General features: G+C 38.9%; 1 protein-coding gene across 8 annotated transcripts in view; it reads right to left on the bottom strand.

Moving 5' to 3' along the window:
• LGSN (lengsin, lens protein with glutamine synthetase domain) overlaps positions 1–19,738 on the bottom strand; it is a 61,929-nt gene extending 42,191 nt beyond the window's left edge. For 6 of the 8 annotated variants that reach the window (XM_048299309.1, XM_048299310.1, XM_048299311.1 and 3 more), the window contains exons 1-3: positions 19,584–19,738; positions 16,728–16,841; positions 6,726–6,914 (exon numbers count right to left, since the gene is read on the bottom strand). The gene's annotated coding sequence lies outside the window, so the exon portion shown is untranslated. The remainder of the gene's footprint in view (positions 1–6,725; positions 6,915–16,727; positions 16,842–19,583) is intronic. The other 2 variants (XM_048299308.1, XM_048299305.1) reach the window with 1 other exon arrangement.
• Positions 19,739–22,905: the final 3,167 nt, after the last annotated feature.

Consider the following 22,905-nt stretch of genomic DNA (forward strand, 5'->3'; position numbering starts at 1 on the left):
GTCACTCATCTGGAAAAACACTTTAAAAAAAATAAATAAAAATTCATGCGTTACAATGCAACGCTGTCTCTGCATAAATGTTGTTGTAATGACGAGATTCAGTTTAATAGAGCTTACTTTACTGGGACCTGATGTTTGCTCCACCCCAAGACTCGGAGGGCTCTGGGTCATAGAATCATAGAAAAGTTTGGATTGGAAGAGAGCCTAAGGGTCATCTAGTTCCATGCCCCCTCCCCCCCCCGCCATGGGCATGGACAACTTCCACTAGACCAGGTTACTCAAAGCCCCATCCAGCCTGGCTTTGAACTCTTTGAGAGATGGGGCATAGTCACTCACTTTCAAACATTTTGGGCTGCAGCATTAGTGGCAGAACCAGATCTCTGGCCAAGGGTCACACGTTTTTAAATCCTTCATTAGGGAAATACCCCGAAGCTTTAAATGCTACAAGAAAAGCAGTAGAGCTCCTTTACATATGAATTGCCCAGGGAGATTGACTGTCCCCTCCCCAGAAGGCTGGCATTGGTGTTTGGTTGGTAGGTATGATTTCTTGCTGATTAATGTCAAAGTTGTCAGTAATCATGTGCCTACAACTAATGTTTTCCCATCTTTCACATGCTGGAGGTTTCCAATTAGCAAAGGCAGCTCAGAAAGAGCAGCATCCTGGAGACCACAGCAGCAGGACAAAGAGCAGCCAAGGTCACCAACCACCTTCTTTTCGGCTCTTGCAGGAATGTGATTGTGTAAATACACGCGCATGATTCTAGCAAAGCCAGAAAACCTCCAAAATCCTTGGCAGTCTGTGGCCACTACGCCCTGAACAAAATTCCCTCCCAGTTCCAAGCCTGGGAACCCATTCAACCCTATGCTTATGTGCCTCATTGCACACATCGCCTGCGATACTGGTACTACCAGTGTCTTTCCTACCACTTCTTTCATCTAATTCAGAATACTTGAGTCAATAAAATCAATCTGTAGTTAGCACTGGCATTCACAGGAGCATGGATTTGTCCTTGCACAAGGGGTGTACTCAAAGTGATTAGTTCAGTCATTCCTGATGGGGTCTTATAAACAAACGATTGATTCCTGGGTGTTTGAGGGATGTTGATTAGAATTAGAATTTACAGCAACAGCTCAGTCTTACTTCATCAGAAGAAATTGTAAAAACATAAGGAGATCAGCTGCTTAATAAAATGTCATCTTTCTTATCATCTGATAAGATGATAAGATGATATGCTGGCTATTTAAAATATGAATGTAAAGGAATAAGCAAACCAGACAATGATAATACACATGCTATATATATTACCTATCTTGCCTTAATTAAAGTAGTTTACTTTGTTTACCATTGGAATGAGGCAGGCCATGTGACCCACAATCTGCTTATTCAACTTCTTTATTAAAATCATGCTTTTCAGCTGTGATCACTAAGCCAAATAATACACAGTATGAGCAAAAAGCTTATGAAAATCTGTATAAACTATTTTGATCAGTCTTAACCAAAAGTTGAATTTGGCTTCAAACAATGAACCTTTTTTTCTATGAAGCCTTTTAGGAAATCCCACTGCAAAAATTCTTAAGCTTAAATGGTAGCTACTGAGGATACCATTTGCTTGCTGGAAACATTTATAAAATTTGATTTACTGTGCATGGTAGAAAAACAGAGAAAGGAGAAAAAAACCTTTTTACTCAGTTATATATTTGTGATACTGACACAGTCATAAACTACACTTTGATCAATCTTGTGGTTCAGCTTCAGTGATGTCAACTTCCTTGGACTAAAGCATTTGTAAGTAGCTCCATAATTTAATAGATTTTTCTTCATGAAGCCTAAATGTATATGCACATATATATAATGTCCTTGCACTCTCACATGTACTTGCACAGTTAGCAGAGATTCTGATTTAGCAAGCAGGAAAAGGCTTTTCCTCAATCAGAGATGTGAAGAAGGAGCAAAGTGGTTGAAGCCCCAGAAACAGGGGGTTTCATTGTAAATGATGCATTGTGGAGAGAGAAAAGTCTTAGACTAGATAGTTAGGATTAATACATTTTATATAAAGGTAACAGCCATCTAAAAACAACCCAAAAAAAGACTGGAACAAGACACATTATAATGGATGCATATTATCAAAACCTATTTGATTTAGTAGCTGGGCTACAAATCTCATCACAAATTTATTTTCACATGACTGCCCAGACTTTCTGCTTTAGCCTGGCTCAGAAATGCCTTGGCCTTTCTCATAGTGTTACTGAATTTCTTCTCCCAAACCCAGTCAAAATCACATCAGACTGTAAGAAACGAAGGAATAGATTATTTACTAAGTAAAAAACCTATATTCCTAAACATTGAAGCTGATAAAGCCTGTTTCCCTTACAAATCTGTGCCTTGAACTTGTTTGATTTTGGCCAGACAAGGCACAGGAAACACTGCTTTTCACAAACTGTGCTGCCCAAATGAAGTTTTCATTCCAAGCTTCAGGCCTTCTATTTCATGCACATTCTAATAGAGTATACATGCTTGGTGCAGACTTTAATTAACAGACTTTCTCTCCTCTAACTGTTCATTTATTTGCATGAATCTTGGGGCTTAATTATCTTTGAAACGTCTACCACTTTGAAAAAAGTAGTAGAAATCAGACAGAACTTTCCACCTATTAGGGAGGATTCAAAAAAATCACCATACATGCAGAATTACCTCAGCACATGCAGTGGTATAAACCTCATTTCTTTTTGACAAACAGACAAAAAACCCAAACCTAAAAAAAAAAATTAGAATTGTGAATTCCAAGATTGGTTTAGCTGCATTAATCTGAAGGTTGCTACATAAGACTGCACTGTAAAAGATGCAGATCTGTACTTAAAATGTGAGGAATTTCTGGACCTTACAACCTGGACCTGACCACAGGAACTTACAAAAATTTTATTTAAATCTGATTTAGTCTTCTTTGTGCCATTATCACCTGGGAAGGTTTTGAAGACCGATTCTTGGTTCAGATTCCCCAGTGATAGCTATTAATCTCTTCATATCTAAACTATCTCTTAAAGGATGGAAAGATTCTTTCTCCCATCTTCTCTTCATTATTACCTATTCACAGAAGTGTTGGAGTTGGTCCTGAATGATAAGGAGAAGCAGCACCTCTTAACTTGCTAATGAGGACAAACACAACATCAATACAACTGTGATTAGCTTTAGAAGAATTTTCTGAGGTGATAAAACTGTTTCTTTACACAAAAAGTTGTTGAATTTTCCCACAGGGGAAAAGGTTGTATATGTGTTTCTTGTACGTCTCTGCAATATTTATTTTTGAACACAGTGTTGGAGCATAGAGTTCATACAATGGGATCAAGTCAGTGCTTTTACATTTCAAACTGCATGAAATGGACTGCATTTCACCCCTGCTGAGCTTGTGGCTGAGCACAAAATAGATTTCTCCCCAGGAGAATGCCTGGAATTGTCTGTTTTTCTTAATAATTTATTTCACTACTTAATGTCCTTCAATTTAATAGGCCAGTATCTGTAATAAATTGCATTATTAACATCTGTTTTCACAACATTTTCCTCATGGGCTTCAATGATGTCCAACACTATGGCACACAGTTTGTGAAATACAAGAGTTCATGGACAAATTCAAGCACACTAGAGTCAGGGTGGCCAAAATTGATCCCACCCACCTATAATCTGGATTTTGGGGATGAATGTGCCTGGACCGGAAGCGACCTCTCATGCTGCTGAGATTCCTTCACTTGCAAGAAATATTACAGCTGCTGGACACAAACAAGGCCCTCGTCTACACCTCATCTATACCAAGTTTGTCTACATTTGGTGCCTTAGAGTGTGCCGTAGCCTGGGAGGGCAAACATGAGGACACATGTGTCTGCAGCCTTTTTTAGACAGTGTTTTCCTAATTCCTGATCTGAGCTCTGCAATACCCATTTAAGAGACATGGAATAAAAAGCACAAACAGTATTGGGAGTACATATTTCCTCATTTTATATGAGTTTTTCTCTTCCTGGGTCCATGAATTTGTTTCAGTCTTTTTGGCATAGTGGTGCAACTCCATCTGCACTGTTGATTGTCTGGCAGCCTGGTTCTTCCCCAGACTCTGAGACAAGGAAGATGTGGTTTCATCATCTCCCAAAACAAAGGTGATGGCCAAGGTCTTGCATTTCTTGGGCAAGTGCTCTAATTCCCTATCTGTTGAACAAAAACAGGGATTTCTTCAAATGCAGCTCAGGGCTGGGAGACTCCAAGGTGATGTACCTGCTTGCAGTGAGTCCCCCCATGACAGTGCTCCAGCCACTGAACAAAGTGTAGTGTAGATGACCAGGCTGTGTCTAACGTCCATCTTGCTGAAAATAGTTTTTCAATCTCAGGAAACCTCTAACTTTTCTTCAGAGGTAAAAATCAACTCTGGCTTGTTGCAGTGGGGATTACTGCAACACGCATATATCAAACCAGGAGTCTCGTGGAAAGCGATGTATATATGGACAGTTTTGTGGTAGATGTTTCAGAGATGTTTATTTCTCCAGCTGCATGGCCGGGGCTCTGCTCAGGAACTCTCAGTCACGGGACCCCAGGGTCCTTGGCGTTATCAGGGAACCCAAACCAACCAATGGGGAATGAGGCTGACCAGGGGCAGGGAAACCCCGTGTCTCCCCCTCAGGGCCCATCTCCCAGGGCTCCATGGCAGGGCGGGGAGACCCCAACACTGGCTCACCTAGCAAACACAATGGAAAATTGCCAGAGCTTGGCTCCTCAGTGATGGGCCTGCTATAGTGGAAAAGTAACAACCCCCCCTCTAAGATATTTAGAAACAATATGATCTGGCAACAAATCAAGAGTGGTCTTTTCTGTCAACTGTAAAATATTCTAAAACACCAATCAATTCTCAATTAGACTACGGGGGGAAAAAGCTTAGAAAAAATTTGTTTGCTTTGTTGATTGATTAGAGTTTTGTAGCTTTTTTTTTTGAGGCTTAACTTGTGTAGGTTGCTGACCTTGCCAGGAATGTAAATGGCATCTTGTAGGAGTGCCATCTGACTTACTTAGTTCTGATCTTTTCTTTCTATGTGAAATGCCAAACAAACCCAACAACTAAATCAAAGATTGACCCCTACGAGAATTCACTGCAAAAACGTTAGCTAACATTCTGAAATTCTTTTTGTCTGTGTAATTCACTTTCAACTTCTATATTCACTAAAAATAATACTACTGCATCATCACAAATACTACCTGCCCATGGTAGCACACGCCATCTTTCACATCTGTAGGACTGTAAACTGAATTGTTGTATGATATCTTCCATCAACATAAAGCGTTAATGTAACTTAACTGAAGGAAGAATTTTTAAGAAATCATAGAATCTTAGAATCACAGAATCAGTAAAGTTGGAAAAGACCTCCAAGATCATCAAGTCTGACCTTTGGCCAAACACCACCTTGTCAACTAAACCATATCACTAAGTGCCATGCCCAGTTATTTCTTGAACACCCCATGGGATGGTGTCCACCTCCCTGGGCAGCCTTTTCCAACATTTGTGATCATCCTCAGTGAAGAAATTCTTCCTGATGGACAACCCAAATTTCCCGGGCACAGCTTGAGGCCATTTTCTCTTGTTCTGTCACTGGTTGCCTGGGAGAAGAGGCTGACCCTCACCTGGCTACACCCTCCTTTCAGGCAGTTGTAGAGAACAGAAAGGTCTCCCCTGAGCCTCCTCTCCTTCAGGCCAAACAACCCCAGCTCCCTCAGCTGCTCCTCATAGGACTTGTGCTCCATTGCCCTTCTCTGGACACCCTCCAGCCCCTCAATGTCTTCCTCGCAGTGAGAGGCCCAGAACTGGACACAGAACTCGCGTGGCCTCACCGGTGCTGGTGCCAAACACAGGGGAACAATCTCTTCTCGGGACCTGCTGGTCACACTATTGCTGATACAGGCCAGGGTGCCACTGGCCTTCTTGGCCATCTGGGCACACACTGGATCATGTTCAGCTGTTGTTGACCAGCACCCCCAGGGCTTTTCTGCTGGGCAGCTTTCCAGCCACTCTGCCCCCAGCCTGTAGTGCAGCCTGGGGTTGTTGTGACACAAGTGCAGGACCCAGTACTTGGTCTTATTGAACCTCATACTGTTGGTCTTGGTATATCAACCTGGTCTATCCAGATCCTACTGCAGATGATAAATCAGATTAAATTTTCATTGGTGAAATGTATGGAAAATTTGATATCTGTCCTGATATTTTATTCGTTATAAACACGAGTGGAACACAATAGAGACAAGCAAATAATCTACTTTTGTATGTCAGTATCAGATATGTATTTTTACATATCAAGTACTCATATACACATAATGAAAAAGGAGGTTAAAATATTTCCCCATCTAGCCATCTTAAATTAGGAATCAGGCTCATACATTTCACCAGAGATGGGATATTGAGAAATCTGGAGGATGAGCAATTGGCAGTTGAAATTTACTTCAATCAAATTGCAAGATAACCGTTGTTTAATATTCTTTTTTGAAGTAGCTTATTTTCTGCTTGACACATCTGTTAAGCTGTAAAGTCAGAACTGTTCTTAGCGAGTGTCTGAGAGCACGGATTACTCATTACCACCTGATTTGCTATGGATCACTGGAAAGTACATTTGTATTCCACTGTATTTACACCACATCTGCAACATACATATTGTGGTTTGGGTCACCACGTACATGACAGTGAAAAGGTAGCATTACAAACCTAGTGAATTAGACAGCCATGCTCTTTTGTTAGATGGTTGAAAACATTGGCAGTCCCAGGCTGGTCATCTGTCTGTCGGTCTGTCTGTAGGAGGCTGTTGGTGAAACATGTGAGCAATCCCCAACTGACTTCAGGCAAAGGTGTTTGGGCTGATATCACCTCTGTCACGGGCTATCTTGTCAGTCTTGTCTGAAAGTGGATTAGAAATTGAATGCACAAGTGTTTTGGTAGCCAAGTCATAAAGAACTAGATAGCACATTTGGGGCCATTAATGGCTTCAGCTGAGACAGGTTTAGAAGAGACATTTTCCCACAGCCTGATTGATGCTTTCATGTAATTTATGTTCCTCATCCAAAGAGTCTGAGTTTTCTGAAGGCAAAAGATTTGTATTGGAATGTGTTTTGAGTACCTTTCTGAGGTCAGTAAATAAAACTTTTTTTTTTTTTTTGCTAAACAATCATCTCCCTGTAAGTTTTCTAAATACTTTTTCTTGGTTGTTTAAAGCAAATGGGACCACATGTGGTCATATTCATGGGCTGTGACAGTATATGGTACAAGGAACTTCCCTTCCAGGAATTAAATGGTGGTGCAATGTCGGGGTATCGCTTTCTAAGTCACCTGCACACACATGACCCCATCAGGCACGGTGCACTCCAGGGTTTATGGCAGAACAAAGCAGCCAGACTTACTGACACAGAAACGGATTAGCAAAAAGTAAAACAGTGCTGAAGAAACACCACTGCTTCTGGTGGTCAAAGAAATCACTTTAGAGCAGCTTTCCTCATCACCAAGACCTGAATACTGAACTGCTTATAAATGCTTCTGCCATAGCCACATCCCTGGACAGCATACACTGAGCTCTGCAGAACACTACTCGACTCATTTTATTACAATTTTTATTACTTTTTTCCTTTCAGAAGGAAATTTTTTTTTTTTAATCTAATGTTTCAACATGACAGTGTTAGGTTATGCAAGGCAAAGAATTAGTCAATAAAAAGTGGCATTTAAACATTCTGTGAATAAAACATGCTGACTCTCTTTTCTTATTTTTTTAAAACTATCCATAGACTATAATCTCTGCAAGGTTGCCCTTTTTTATTTTGTAATTCTGGCAAAAATTTCCCTTTGAAATTACCGGTTCTAGCTACAAACAGAGATGAAACCTTTGCTCAGGCACATTGAAACACAGCCAACACAGAAAGGTGAGCTGGAGCCCGGGGTGGCCCCAGCATAGGGAGCACCCCATCAGTGGAACACAGCCCCGTAGGAGCTGGGAGCAGGGTTACTCAACAGCCACAGCCAAGCACGGGATGTGCCAGGCCCAGGTGCACCCAGGGTCCTCAGCCAGGAGCAAAGGAGACAGGCTCAGAGAGGCATCTGAGGGGTCCCTCCCAGGACATCAGCCACCTACAGCAGAGGTCTGAGGTCCATCCAGGAGACAGGCACACCTACACCACAGCTCAGGATTAAGGAGAGAAATAAAGGGCAGGGATCCCTGAGGAAAAGGGTGAGGGTCCCAGGGAAGGCTCATCAGAGCCATTAAAGTCAATTCATGCTCTCAGGGCCCTGAAACGTCTCACCATAAAGCTGCAGCAACACTTGTAATAAGTCTTTCTTTATTGCAGCTTTCCTACAAATAAAAAAATCAGTCCAAGGGCTACACCAGTATCAGTGGTATCACAAACATTTCTTACAAGATTGAGAGTAGGAAGTTTTATCTGACATTACATTTTATCTATCTTGAAAATATTCTGAATGACTATTTTATATCTTACTGCTATATGTATATATATATATCAACACTGGACATAATTTCTTGTCTTGCCATGTATTAAACTATTATTATCTATCCCTTACAGGTGTGTCAGTTAAGGTCTATGCTGCTGGTGCTGTACAAGCATAGAAAAAAAAAATAGAAAGCCATTTTCTACCTCAGCAGAAGTTAGTTTCTGCCCACAGTAAACAAAGCACAAGGCACTATAATAAATACAGTATAAGAAATAGAGTAAATCGTAGGGAAAAATGGAAAAGGAAAGACAAAGCAAGTCAGATTGTACATTAACAAAAGGCAGCAAAATGAACCTGCATAATTTTGGTTTAAATCTTCAGTTGAGAATCATACCTAATTGTCAGAAACCCCCTTTGGATGTTTATCTTCAGCGATATTTTTGGAACACTTTCAGCTCAGTGTAAAATTCAACTCACACAGTTACTGTTTTATTTCTTTTCCATCAAACATATTCTAGTAATAAGAATTCCTGGTACTGCATTTAAAACAAAACTATTTTCTTGATTGCCCTAGGATCTGACCTGGCATTACTCAATGTCCCCTCTGCTTACTGGCTAAGGCAGTGTCTTGCAATAATGGAAAATGTATACAGATCTGCTGTTTCTGAAGAGAAGCAGCCAAGGAATGTGAGTTGTACAGCAGATACTCTGCTCTTTTGAAATGAACTGGGAACATAGATATTGCTGAGATACTCTCAAATTCTACAGATCTATGAATTTGGGGGAGGAAATATATATTAGCAACAAATGTTTAACTTTTATAGAAGATAAACATTAATGCTCACCTTAAGCATCTGATCACCACAGTAAGTACCTATTCTGCTAGATACCCTGAATTTGTAAATAGCCTATAGAAAAAGGTAGCAATAGAGAAAATGGAATCACCTCCAACCCCAGTGTACAGGCTAAAAAGAAGTTTTCTAAAGTCAGCCAAAAGGAGCCACTTGTTTCTCAAAAAAAGGGAAGTCTGGTCTCTCTTTTGGAGATTTGATTCCTTTCCTAAACCAGCAGTTAAGTTCATCTATCCCCAGAGATCAAAAGCTGAGAATTATCCATGGATGGCTTGTATTTAAAGCCACATTTTTAAGAACTAGGCAGTGAGGCTTATATTTAAGACAAATGACAACTGAGTACAAAAAGCTATCCTTTAATTTTTATGCATGAACATCAATTTGATGCCACATTTCTTTCAGCAAGGTGGAGGTGCAACCTCAGCACCCTCCACTACTTGAGGAAATTTAAGCCCAAATAATTTCGGATTGTACCTTAAGCACCAAAGAAGGGACTAACTTGATAAAAAGGGTACTTGCCATCATTTTTGCTCTAGTTGTCGTTGTACACAGAAGAACATCGTCATTTGGCCACAAAACACAATTGCGTGAGGGAACATGACAAAGTAGGCATAAACACACTTTTGGGCAAACGAGAGCAACCAGAGCTCTAAGCACTGATACTTTTCCAGAGGTGTTTTACATATATTACCTATGATGCTCTAATATCAACATTCATCACAGAAACACCTCGAAATTCAGGTCACTCTTCTCCCAGTGTACAACCTAATTATGAGGTCAAGATCTCTACTGTCTTCAGTCTTCACAGCCCAGTGAAATGGTCTGCTTTCATTCTCCAAATGCTTTATTTCCAGAAAAAGCATGAGCAGAATAATTTGTTGCTCATACCACTGTCCACAGTGGGCTGAAAGCAGACTGCAGCAGAACAGATAGAAATTATCCTATCCTGGGATTTGCACATCTTTTAGACATAGTATAGCATCAGGCCTACAATAAATTGAAAGATAACAATTATTATAAAGAATATAAATAAAATCATTAATAATAATAAATTCCCTGAAATCTGAAGTGGAAAAATTCTGACTGTTTTTGTTGGAACCTTTACTTACTTTATGCTCTTGTGCTCCTATATGTGTAGGCCCTTTCCACAGGCTAAGTGGGTCTGATCTATCCATAGCATCTGTACCTGACCGAAGGACAGGGAGCTTACAGCACTGCTTCTCACAGAAGGAGGAAAATTCTAGGCAAAAACAAGGCTTTTGGACCCTTAATGCCTTAGCCTCTATTATAGTTACTTTTGGCAGGAAGAGGATAAAGTGTACTTTAAGTCTTGGGATTTACTCATCCCAGAAATAAATATAAGGCAGTCAAAGGTGTAGCTCTACAGAGTCCAGGCCAGCACAGTCATGGATGTCAGCTGATATTAAAGAAATCAGGTATCCCTAAAGTCAGCTTGTATCCTCCAAAAATATCAGTAACAAGTACAAGGGCAACAGTTACTCAGTTTTAGATTCAAACTATTGCAGACTGAACTGCTGAGCTGCTTGTGTATGCAATTGGGTTAGAAAATATTCCACTGTACAAACTCTGGAATTCTGTATGCTTTTCTGAGAGAACAATATATGTGAATACTTACAGGTCTCCAACATTTTTTCCTGTGTGAATCAAGCGTACTGTTTTTCCCTGTTTTGCTTCTGAATTCAATATGCACATCTACTTGCCTGTCCAAACCCTGGGCAAGGCAGCCTGGCAGCCTGCACTAAAGGAGAGGCAAACAAAACTCCATGGTGTATGGCTGGGGACTTCAGCCTTTCTTAAATGAACATGGCTTCTCTCAAGGGAAGAACAAATTGTGGCTGAGTTTTTTTATATCAGCTAATCCTTTCAGAAACTGCATTGAAAGTCAAGAAATAAAACTGAATTATTATAATTATTGTATAGTTTTTCTCAAAGAAATAGCTCTTCCTTGTAATCATCATGCAAATAACAATACAAGCGATTGCTGCAAGGTAGAACAATAATTGTTTCTAATAGGAGGTTCAGCTGGTTTTCTAAATGTGGGTTTTTACATAGGAACTCAAAATCTGCATCTGACATACCACCAAGTTTTCAGCAAATTATGCTAGAGTTTCTTTATCCTCTTAATAACGTTTTTTCCTCTTATTTCTTTACTGTCTTTTCAGGGAGAGCCATATGTACATGCAGTGTTTATTAAAATGGAATCTACAGTTTTTCCTCAGTTTGTGTTGCTCTTCACACATATGCAAAGGACTACAGGTTGATAAATCAAAAAGAATTGTAAATTCTGAAAGTTTAATAAATTTTTGTGTGAATTATGATTCAGTTAAACTTTTACTGAAAGTATAAAATTTAGTCTTCCCCTTTCACTTTACTCTTCATAAGTAAGTATGTCTTTCAACCAGGTAGTAGAAACAATATCTCATGACTGCAATCTCTACACATTCTCATCTATACTGATACAAAAAGGAAGATTCTGTGCTTACTGGCCAGGAATGTTTAGGGAATAAGGCAGAATTGGGAATTGCCCCAAGTACTGGTTGAACACAAAACTGGTTAATTTCCAAATGGCAATTTTCTGATTGTCAAACACAGTGACTAGAAAAATATTAGATGCAGCGTCAAAGACAGCACTTTAGATTACAAATTATTTTTTTAGCTTTATTTGTGAAATATCAGAACATTAAATATGTTTGAATAAGTTAGGATTACTCTGGTGACAGAAGCAGACTACATTTGTCCTTATGTAACAGAGACCTTATTTAACAAGGATGCTGCTATGTCAGCAAGTCCTTATCTGTGTAAAAGCTAACAAATGCATCTCATGAGTTTTTATTTTATTATTCTAATCTCAAAATTCAGTGTTGAAGTCCACAATTCCACTCTATTCCTGTAATGAGTTCTTATCTTGCATAATGACTTTGAATCATATATGACCAAATTTAGGTGCATAACTGAAGTCCAAATGGTAAAGCACCACCATAGCGAGACTCCAGAGGTTCAATAGAGTTAATAAATAAATATCTAAACTTGTAAATATTACTTTTATGTTGAATGATAGTTTAAGAAGCAGTGCAGCTTTACTACATATCTCTATTCAGATATGTTTTCTTCTATAGATAATATTGAATTTCAGCCCCTTGAAACCCTCATTTTTATTTATGAATATTTTAGTACGGTACACCTTTAAGAAAATGCCAATTACCGATATTTGCTTTGTACTTCTAAGATGCAATTTCTTATGGATCAATCTCCAATTCCTGTTCCCCATCTAAACCTTCCTTGAGTATGATATTTTTCACCCAAGCATTTCTACACATAAACAGCTGATACTTGCACAATATACTGGCATCTTTTTCTAGACAAAGAAAATTCAGTCTCCACAATAAAGATGGGTCATAGTAAAGTTTGTCTATTGCTCAGAGATTAAAATCTTATTTCCAATTAAGAATGACTATCAGGCAGTAAAATGAGAAAAAAAAATTAGAAGGTTTGGCAAGATTTCATCTGCTTCTTTGATTAAATTTAAGTATTCCTTAACTTGTCATGTGTCACACAGTGAAGCCAAGATACATTTGGTACCTATTTCTGGTAACCTGCAGTTAAGACCATATACATGCACATTTTGTGACATCTCTGCTTGTCTGTTATCCCACAATCCCAAATGGACTACTTTTATCAATGTGACCCAGTATGTCTACCCCATAAGGTTGAAGAGGAATAAAAGACATCAAGAGAGACCTACAGGAGAAAAAAGTATCTATATTGGGTAAACACAATATCTTGTGGAGCCAAGAATATAAAATATAGAAACTGTAGTTCTGGTGTCCCAGAAAATTGGAAGAGATTAATCAGAACCTCAATCAGCCAACTTCCCATAAGTTTGCAGAGGCTATGAAGCTGATCAATCTTAGGAAACTACTTCTGTCAATAATCGAGACATATTAGTTGCAGTGATGCACACATGGACATTTATCTCTGCTTACAGTGATAGCCAAGTCCTCTAAATTGGTAGTTACTGCAAATCTCTAGACACTTCCTATCTGAATTGTGATTTTAAAAAATAAATTTCCCATCTTTCATCCTCCCATGTTAATCACCTACAGGGTTGCTTGGCCCACGGAACCACAGACAGGTTATCAGCTGAATACATTGCTTGGAGATACTCAAAAACCAGCTTTCTGCTACTTCCTTGAGCTTTTCTTCATGATAGAATAGAGACTGGCTGGTGGCAAGTCAGGATTTTTCAGAAGTGTAAGCGTGGCTGAATTCTACCCCCATGGCTGAATTCTACCCCATAGAACTATAAATTATTTATATTATAATGAACAATAATTATCTTAAGGAATCAGTATTTAATCTCCTCAATGAATTTAGATTTTCAAGACGCTTTTGAAAAGAATCTGTCAAAAAGGCTCTTTCAAAAAAGTTCAGTGTCAAGAGAGGAAGAAGAAAATTCCTCTCATGGTAACTGGTCAAAGAACAATCAACTAATATTAGAAAGAAATGGTAGATTTTTCACAAAGAAAGAAGGCGCCAGCAGAGTCCCTCAGGTATCTGTGTTTAGACATATGATACTAAACTAATTCTTAAATGATCTGGTTAAAAAATAAAAAGTGAGGGGAAAAAATCTCCAAATGGAACAAAATTAATTACAAGAATCAGCACTGGAAATGACAAGTTGCAGAATGGTCTTATATGCGCCCTTATCTGCGTGATAGAGGGGCAGTTAAATTCATCATTCATGAAAGGAAATCCATACCTATCATCGTGAAGGGGAACAAACCATAAGGTGACAAACTTAAACTTATAAATACTAGACCTCAAATGACCATGAGGAAGGTGATTCTGGAAGTAGATCTTATGGAAAGTTCTCTGAAAACATATTTTCAATATTAAGAAATGATCAAAGCCAAAAATAGAATATCAAGAACTATTATGAAACCAGTAAAGAATCAAATGGAAATAATCCATCACAAAATGTGATTCTATCCCAAAGAGACACAGTAAAATTAGAAAATAAGTATAATTGGAGATTTGGAATTAAATAAACTAAGACTTATGGGAAAAAAATGAGGAAATTGTAGAAAATTATGAAACAAAAAAAGGAGGAAATTAGAGAAGTATATAGAAACTGTTGAAGGCATAAGAGAGGGTGGATAAGGAATAACTATTGACTGTTTCCCATAACATAAAGGCAAGGTGGACCACAATGAAATTACCAGGCAACTGGTTTAGAACAAAAGGAAGTATCTTTTTGTTTGACATATAATAACACTGTAACATTCATTGCTACAGGATGTTGTGGATACCAGAAGTATAAATAGGCTCAAAAAGCAATTAGACAAAATTAATGGATGAATTAATGCAAGATATCCATTCTGGAAGTCCCAAAGACTAAGACTGGCAAAACTTATAACCACGGGAAAAAAAAATTATGTCCTTGCCTTTCCCAAAATATCTACTAGTAGCCATTGTCAGAGACAGATCAGTGAGCCAGACAGATCTAACAAAGTTGTTCTGACACAAGAATTCAACTCTTTTTTTATTGGAAGTATGAACTTCACTCCTATTCTAAAGTGAGCATTTTTTAAAGAAAAAGTCAGACTTTCTTTTCTTTTAAAGAAAAGCTAGACTTTCTACTAGTGTCTGGATAGTGGTTGGATGGTGGTTGCAAGCTAGTGATGAAATTACTGGTTTGATGCTGTCTCAAGTCTGGAAATGAGTAGAAGCTTCTGTCATTTGATGGCTGATTTGTATGATGGGGTCAGTCTGATTCCCAGAGATGAGATCATTCCATCCAAAAACCATACTCACAATAAAACTCCAAATGAAAAGCCCATTAGTTCAGTATAATTCAGCCCTCTTCATTAGCAAGACATATGGATTGGGGTACATCACAAGGCTTGTCCTGACAACCTTGTGTGTAAGGTTGGCACAGGCAATCTTGTATGCAAGATCTCAGGATGTGCTTCTGTAAACCCTCAGTAATGTAATGGAAAACTAATTTTCCAAAAATTATTGACACTATTCAGGATTATTCCCTGCACCTACCAGTTTTCAGGACTGGGGCCCTTGTCTAATTTTAAGCAGTGTATGGAATGAAAATTTCAGACTATTTCTCCTTTCCATGGAAGAGCTCCAATCTAGACCATAGCAAATGACCAGAAAGATATTAGTGGAGGGAGTATGAATGGAGCCCATGTTAAGAGACTTCATTACTTTCAGTGATGAGGCTGAACTGCAGTTTTGCCTACTCTTTTAGTATGTGTTTTCCTAATAGATAAGAAGGTATTGTGCTGTTGAATAGCCATGGGAAGGTGATGGGGTAGGCAGGAAAAGGAAAAAGAAGCAGAGATTCTTTCACATTTTCATTACTAATGCTTAGTTTATACAATGCTTCCTGAACATAGTGAAGGATTTAGAAACTATTGAAAATCAATCATAGAATCACAGAATATGATGAGATAGAAGAGACCCACAAGGATCATTGAGTCCAACTCCTGGCCCAGCACCATCCCCAAGAGTCGCACCATGTGCCTGAGAGCATTGTCCAAACACGTCTTTAACTCTGTCAGGCTGGTTCTGTGACCACTCCCCTGGGGAGCCTGTTCCAGTGCCCAACCACCCTCTGGGTGAGCAGTCTTTTTCTAGTATCTGACTTAAATCTCCCCTGACACAACTTCAGGCCATTCTCTTGGGTCCTGTCAGTGGTCACTGCCTTTGGACGCCCTCTAATAGTTTAACATCTTTCTTATATTGCAGTGACCAAAACTGCACACAGTACTCAAGGTGAGGCCACATGACTAGTTCAGAAAAGACAGTACTACTGAGGTTTCTTGCTAATAATAAACATTTTATTTTTTCCAAGCTGTGTAACTCTGTTTTATTTTTCTGCATCTTTTTCATTAGAGTGTGCTTCCTCCTTGACTATTGTGAGAAATTTAAATATGGTAATAATTATTTTGTGGAATATAATTGTTTTTCATCAATGTCATTACATAGTCTTGCTCAGAAGACAGGCAGATTGCAGGATGTGTGGATTCTGAGGTGTATTGTGCTCTGCAGAAACCATCACTAGCAGCTCAGATAACATGGATGAGAAATCAGATACAGACACGGAAGAGATTTTAGATAGATCAAGTTTAGATGGTTTCAACACTGACAAATCCACACCGACAAGGTTCCATGAGAGCAGAACAAATAAGGCTGTTTAATAACAGTTTAGCAAGTTTAAGTTGTTAAATATATTGAGAAGAGACAATCCCTTGATACCTGTTAAATTCCAGATAGTCTGAGATTTGACTGAGATGCTTTCTGCCAGTTTGTGCTTACTGCACAGCATCTTTGTAATTCAGGCACCAGAAAGTTGTAAATTTGTCAACAATGTCAAATCTTTACTTACTGCTGAAATGGGGCTATAAAATCTGAGGTCCAGAAGAACAGGCAGCAGTGGGAGGATGGCAGGAACTGCTTGCACAGACATGGCATGGGGGTTACATTTCACCGTGATCAGCATCTGAAAGACATCAGGAAGCAGCTAATTGTCTATAAATGACTGTATTTACCAGTTCAGCCAGGCAAATTCTAACCTAATGATACTTAATAGCGTGCTACACAGTCAAACAGACTAAAAATAATTTCTTTTAAAATTACAGCTTTCTCACAACAAAAGTAAACAAATATGAGAGAAAATAATATTTTAATTTGTAGTGTTTGCACATTGATGGATTTCTGAGGTTTAGATTCACTCAAATGCCACTTAACCCTTCTGCACTCAAACAGAAATGGATTGATTTAGCTGAAATCTCGTAAGAGGTTTTCACTCCAGCTATCCATTTCTGCCCTCTCAGGAGATAACTGCTTACTTTGCACAAAGTTGCAAGACCAGCATACCACTAAATGTTTTGAACATATTTTCTTAACTCAGCTGTTTTTCTAGTTTTGCTTTTACTTGTTACTTAGAACTGAAATGCATCTGCAAAAGGGGTTAATTCTGTTACGCAAATTTTTGGTAGGCTGCTCCATCTATAAAATAGGAAATAACATATTTAAATCCTATTTCATATTCTCTCTAAGGATATGAACACATCACTTTCCATCATACTTCTGTCTTGAGCCTTCCCCATTGGTCCGAAATAAGTCTGTTCATCAGTTTTATATTTCTATCCTGCTGTGTCTTCTATACCTCGTGAGGCACACAAATAAACTGTTTAATCTTGTAAATACCACAGAAGTGTTTCTGCTTCTACTTTGGCTACACTTTATTGCCTTTGCCATGTATTAATTGCTTATTCAAAATCTTTGCAATGATGTTTCCCATTCCCTGAACAAAGGAGTAAGGCAACCATCTTGCCTCCCATTTTTTTCCTGTTAGGTTTTTAACACTGTTTTTTTTGCAATTACAACCTGATGGAAATGTCAGAGCTTATTAGACATGAAATACTTCACTGGCAAAGCAGATCTACACCAAACATTTTGATAAACTGCTAATAAATGCATTCTGATAAATGTAAGCTTACATCCTGAATAGACAGTAAATATAGTAAGATATAGCTGCACATTGGTGTCTTTCAGATGCTGATACCTCACCTGGAACACCTTCCTCTACACAAGTTCCTTGCCTAGGCACAAGTGAATCAGGCAAACCACAACAGTTCCCTGAGAGCTGAATAGCATAAGCTCTGAGATACAGAGCTGGTCTAATGGAATTACACACTTCTGCTGACGCTTTTTATCTGCATCCCCTGTGAGATATTAAAGCTGTATTCAGGGTAGTAACTCAGTGCTCTTAAGTGATGCCCTGAGTGCAGCAGAGGATTAAATGAATGTTTGAAGCTGTGACTAACTTTAGCTGTTTGCCTCACTCTTTCTTTGAAGGACCACCATGGACACCTGATGATGTCAGGAAAGAAAGGGCATTTTAAAGGTTTGCGGCAAACCCTATCAAATCTTCCAGATTATATGAAAATGGCTTCATCCTTTCTGGGGATGATGACCTTGTTTCTGGCTTTTTTAATGACTTTTCTGAAGGGCACACAACCATCCCCTAATGTGTAAGGCTATTTGCTACAGCTGAAACCAAGGAAAATTAACTTCAGTGTCCATAGGGAGCTCTACGGCTAGCCCAGGTGGGCAGCACTATCGCTCCTCCTCCATGAGTATGCAAGGGTATCAGACTGTATATGCTTAAGCTTCTAACTTTTTTCCATTTTATGGGCACACAACTGGGCTCTGGGTGTTCTGCAAACAGGGACATCTTACTGGTTGGATTTAAAACCCATTCTGCCTCAAGAGATATAATTATGAAGCTATCACTATGAACTCCTGGCCAGAATTCTACCTCAGGTTCCATTTTGTCTATGGAACTGTGGCTTGTCTGCACAAAGACCACACATATCCCATGTATCAATGTCCCTGTCACATTACAGCCATTCAATGACTGATTTCACAGATTGAACACAGTCTTTCCTTCATGTGCAGGCACCAAGCTTGTTCAAACAAATCATCACTCTCTTCCACTTGACCTATCCTATTATCTCTGCAAATTTCTCACCCCAACCAGAATCAGTTAATCTCCAGGGAGCAATAACCCCCTCCTTGCAGAAGGATTTCTGGCAGAAAGAAACCTATTACCAATCATGGTAATGTGTGGTATGCACACTTTGCAAAACTTTGCTTTTCCAGCGACACCATATTCCAGATGGTACTATTTCTTGCCTGGGTGCTTGCCTGTCCTTGCAGTATCATGTTTTGATACACTATTAGACAAATTAATCCAGTCTTCTCTTGGATTAAGCAAATGGGTGTTTTCATATTCTTACCTGAAACGGGACACTTGCCTCCTTTGCCGTGCTAGGGTTCACCATGGCCTTAGGTACTCCAGGATACCAAGGTCAAAGACACTCCTGAGCTCACAGCAGAGCATGGCAGGAAATTAAACCAATTCTCCAATACCTAACAGAGTCTCAGGTAAAAAAATTCTAGCACTCAGTCTTTCTTCCTTAGCATGTGAAACATGGGAATGTCATTGTCCTCATTTAAAACTTTTGCATCAATTCACAGTCATTACAGCAAAACTAACACCCATTTTTCTCTAAAAACTCAGAAACTGAGTGGAATGAGGATGGGACCAACACAGGTGGTGATGAAGCTAGCATGTCCCAGCCAGCCAGTAGGTCTGGACTGCACAATTTCCATGCTCTAAGTGTCCCACTGAGCTCAGAAGTGATTCAGAGGCTGGGCACATATCAGTACTTACCTGCGAAAGTCCTTCCAGTGCAGTGTTTATGCTCTCACTCCAACCCAGGTGGGAAGTCAGATAGAAGCAGTTGCTACATCTGGTAGACTCAGCTTCCAGTGCAGCTGCCTCCTGGCACAGCACCTGAGCTCTGAAGCAAAAAGCATATAAGAGAAGTGCTGGATATGGTAGATTCATGGAAAGTGAATAGAAGATTAGGGTGTTGGTTTTGACTGGGACAGAATTAGACACAAGACAAGAATGATCACATGAAATACACAAGATAAACTAGCACAAAATCATAATACGTGATTTTTCCAAGGCAAGCAGTGACCATTCATGACCTGACCTTGCAAGTGCATATTGAATGGGTCCTAATCTGCTCTACCAGATAATCTGGCTCTGCACAATAAAGCATAACTGCTCTTATCATTAAATTTCGTATCTATGTCTAAAATCAAATAAACCATATGTTCTCAAACCTGCAAGTTTTATAAATTCATATTTGAATTCCCCCAGAGAGAAAACACAGACTGTCTTGTGTAATAGAACACCAGATTAATTTTTTTTATCACTTCCTGAAAAGTATAATATGAGAAAGCTTTTGCTTTTATATCTATTTTAAAACACCAATTTGAGAGCTTTTTCCCTGACTAACAAACTGCGTGTTGACTAACAAACTGTGTTGCCCAGAGAGGTGGGCAACACAGAGTTCAGAACCCCATCTAATCTGCTCTTGAATACTTCCCCATCCCTGGAAGTGTTCAAGGGCAGATTGGACAAGGCTCTGAGCAACCTGACCTAGCTGAAAATGTCCCTGGGGGGGGGGGTTGGATGAGATGGCCTTGAAAGGTCCCTTCAAACTCAAACCATTCTATGGTTCTATGAGAAACAATAAAGCAAGAGGTAAAAGAATGGCTTGTGTTGATGGCAAAGAACAAAACTGACAGCAACCAAACTGGAAATGACTGAGGTTTTGTCAAGACCAGAAGGTCTGTGGTCTGATAACAGAAGAATGGCAATAAAGATAATATCATGTTGTATGTATCACTCCTCTTATTCTAAAAGGAAGGCAGACTGTAAGCTTAAAGATACCTCAAATGAGGAAACATATACGAAGGGCAACCTATTCTCTAAGAATTATGAAAAGAGAAATTAAATTCTGAAACAGAAGAATCACCCTGAAATAATGTTTCATTTCGAAATGGTATTGAACAGCAGTCCAAAAACCTGTTTGATATCGCCAGTAAGTAAAAAGGCAAGAGACATAGTGAGGAATCAACAACCACATCCTTTGCCATTGACATAAACCACTGATGATCCTTGCCAGACCACTTAAACAAACATATTTTTGCTTTTATGTGGGTATGAGTGAGTGAAAATCTAGGGTTGACTGAAATCAGGGGGTTTTAAATAATTTTCTCTAAGTTCTCACTAGTAGTTTTCTCCATAAATTTCCCACAAAGCCGAGGAGAAAAACCATGGCTGTGAGCACGCTAGGACATCAAACACCTAGATTTAAGTATTACAGGTATCTAAGATGTGGAACTATTTTATTTGCTAGTAAGGTCATAGCCTTAATGTCTGCTCTCAGGTGAACTAAATTGCTTTTTTGACTCCAGCTGTGTTGATTAGATTTCCATTTACTATAATGGGGCCATAGGCATGTCTATATGCATCAAAACATAAAAAAATCTAAGTTGAAGGGTCTTAATATCTAGCCCAGTATCATTGTCTTTCATATGTCTTGTTCTAGATGCCATCTGTATTTTTGTGTGCCTCTAAATCACAGTTCAGCAATGCTTTTTTATTAATGTCCCTCTATCTTAAAGTACAGACAACATTTTTAATGTGAGCAATTAGTATTTTTTATGACTTTGTTCAAGTGACAGCATTAAATATTCTCAATCCATGCTTAAATTATGTATTTCTTGAACTTATGTTTCATTTTGTGCAGTAGAACTGTTTCACACATTTAAAAATTGACATATTCATAACTGCTCTAGTTCTTTGGTGTTATTTATGCTTAGTACAAGAGGGTTAATGTAGCCTGGGTTAATATTTTCTGAAAGTTTAACAATGTAAAGATTATGTAATGTGAAATCCAGTATATCTGGAGCAATTATTTGCTGTTTAGCTCACATAGATTTTCCATTTTTCACAGATAACATGCCATGGAAAAATGTTCAGGTATTTCCATTGAAACAGATCAGATTGCATTTTACTTTTTATAGTGAGAGTAAACTCTTGTTCTTGAAAATTCTGACAGCAATGATATCTGAAATCTTTTGTTTAGTCACATAGCAACATTCATATCTAATGATAAAGTAAATTTGCCCCTTATTTGGCTGGCGATAGATCCAGTGCTGAATGAAATACTCACAATTTCAAAATAATGTGATTAAAGCTCCCCTTTTTTTCATGGTATTCTTGCCAGCTCACTATGACTATACAGTTGTGAGAGTATACGTAGAAATCAAGATGTTGGGGTTTTATTAGCCAATTTTTACTGTACCTGTGCAGTACCTTAACTTTCATTTCTGTTGCTTTGTGCATGGTGTTTATTATACAGTCCAGAATCTCAGATAATTCAGTATGCAGACAAATTTTAACAAGTCTTGTAGTTTGTAAAATGTTGCTTTTTAAATCTTATTTACCACAGTTGATTTTAGAATGAAGCCCAAATCACAGAATGTGTCAGGTTGGAAGGGACCACAGAGGATCATTTGGTCCAGCCTCCCTGCTCAAGAAGGGTCATCCTAGAGCACATTGCACAGGGTTGCATCCAACCAGACCCTGTGCCACTGATTATAACCCTCTGTGACCTGCCATTCAGCCAGTTCTCAAGTCCTGATTATTCTTTTTGCTGTTACACACAAAGACCCTTCAAAACTTCATTTTGATTGTGTTTATGTTTGTCTTGATCTGTGTCACTTTAGAGAGCTTCAGGAAGGAGAATCTGCTTTGCTCCCTCACAGTGGTTGTGGTATGAAGCCAAAGAAAGAATGCTGCACTGGAAGTGCAGGAGAAATGGGAATGCTTCCTCCCAAAGAGGCACCCCTTTTCATCCCTTGAACTGGAGCTAGAACCTGTGGAGTTTTCCAAAAGGCTTGGCATCATTTCACCCACACACCTTTGACAAAGCTGATCATGGATAGGGCTCTGAGCAACCTAATCTGGTTGAAGATGTCCCTGCTCACTGCAGAAGGGCTGGAACTAGATGACTTTTCAAGGTCCCTTCTAACCCAAACCATTCTGTGACTCTACACCTTCTCTGCTGTTTATAGTGCTATAGTCTTGGGTATTCCTGCAGAATTTTGGTAAAGTTTTATTTCTTTTTATT

The sequence above is a fragment of the Corvus hawaiiensis genome, chromosome 3, assembly GCF_020740725.1.
Source record: "Corvus hawaiiensis isolate bCorHaw1 chromosome 3, bCorHaw1.pri.cur, whole genome shotgun sequence".
Classification (NCBI taxonomy): domain Eukaryota; kingdom Metazoa; phylum Chordata; class Aves; order Passeriformes; family Corvidae; genus Corvus; species Corvus hawaiiensis.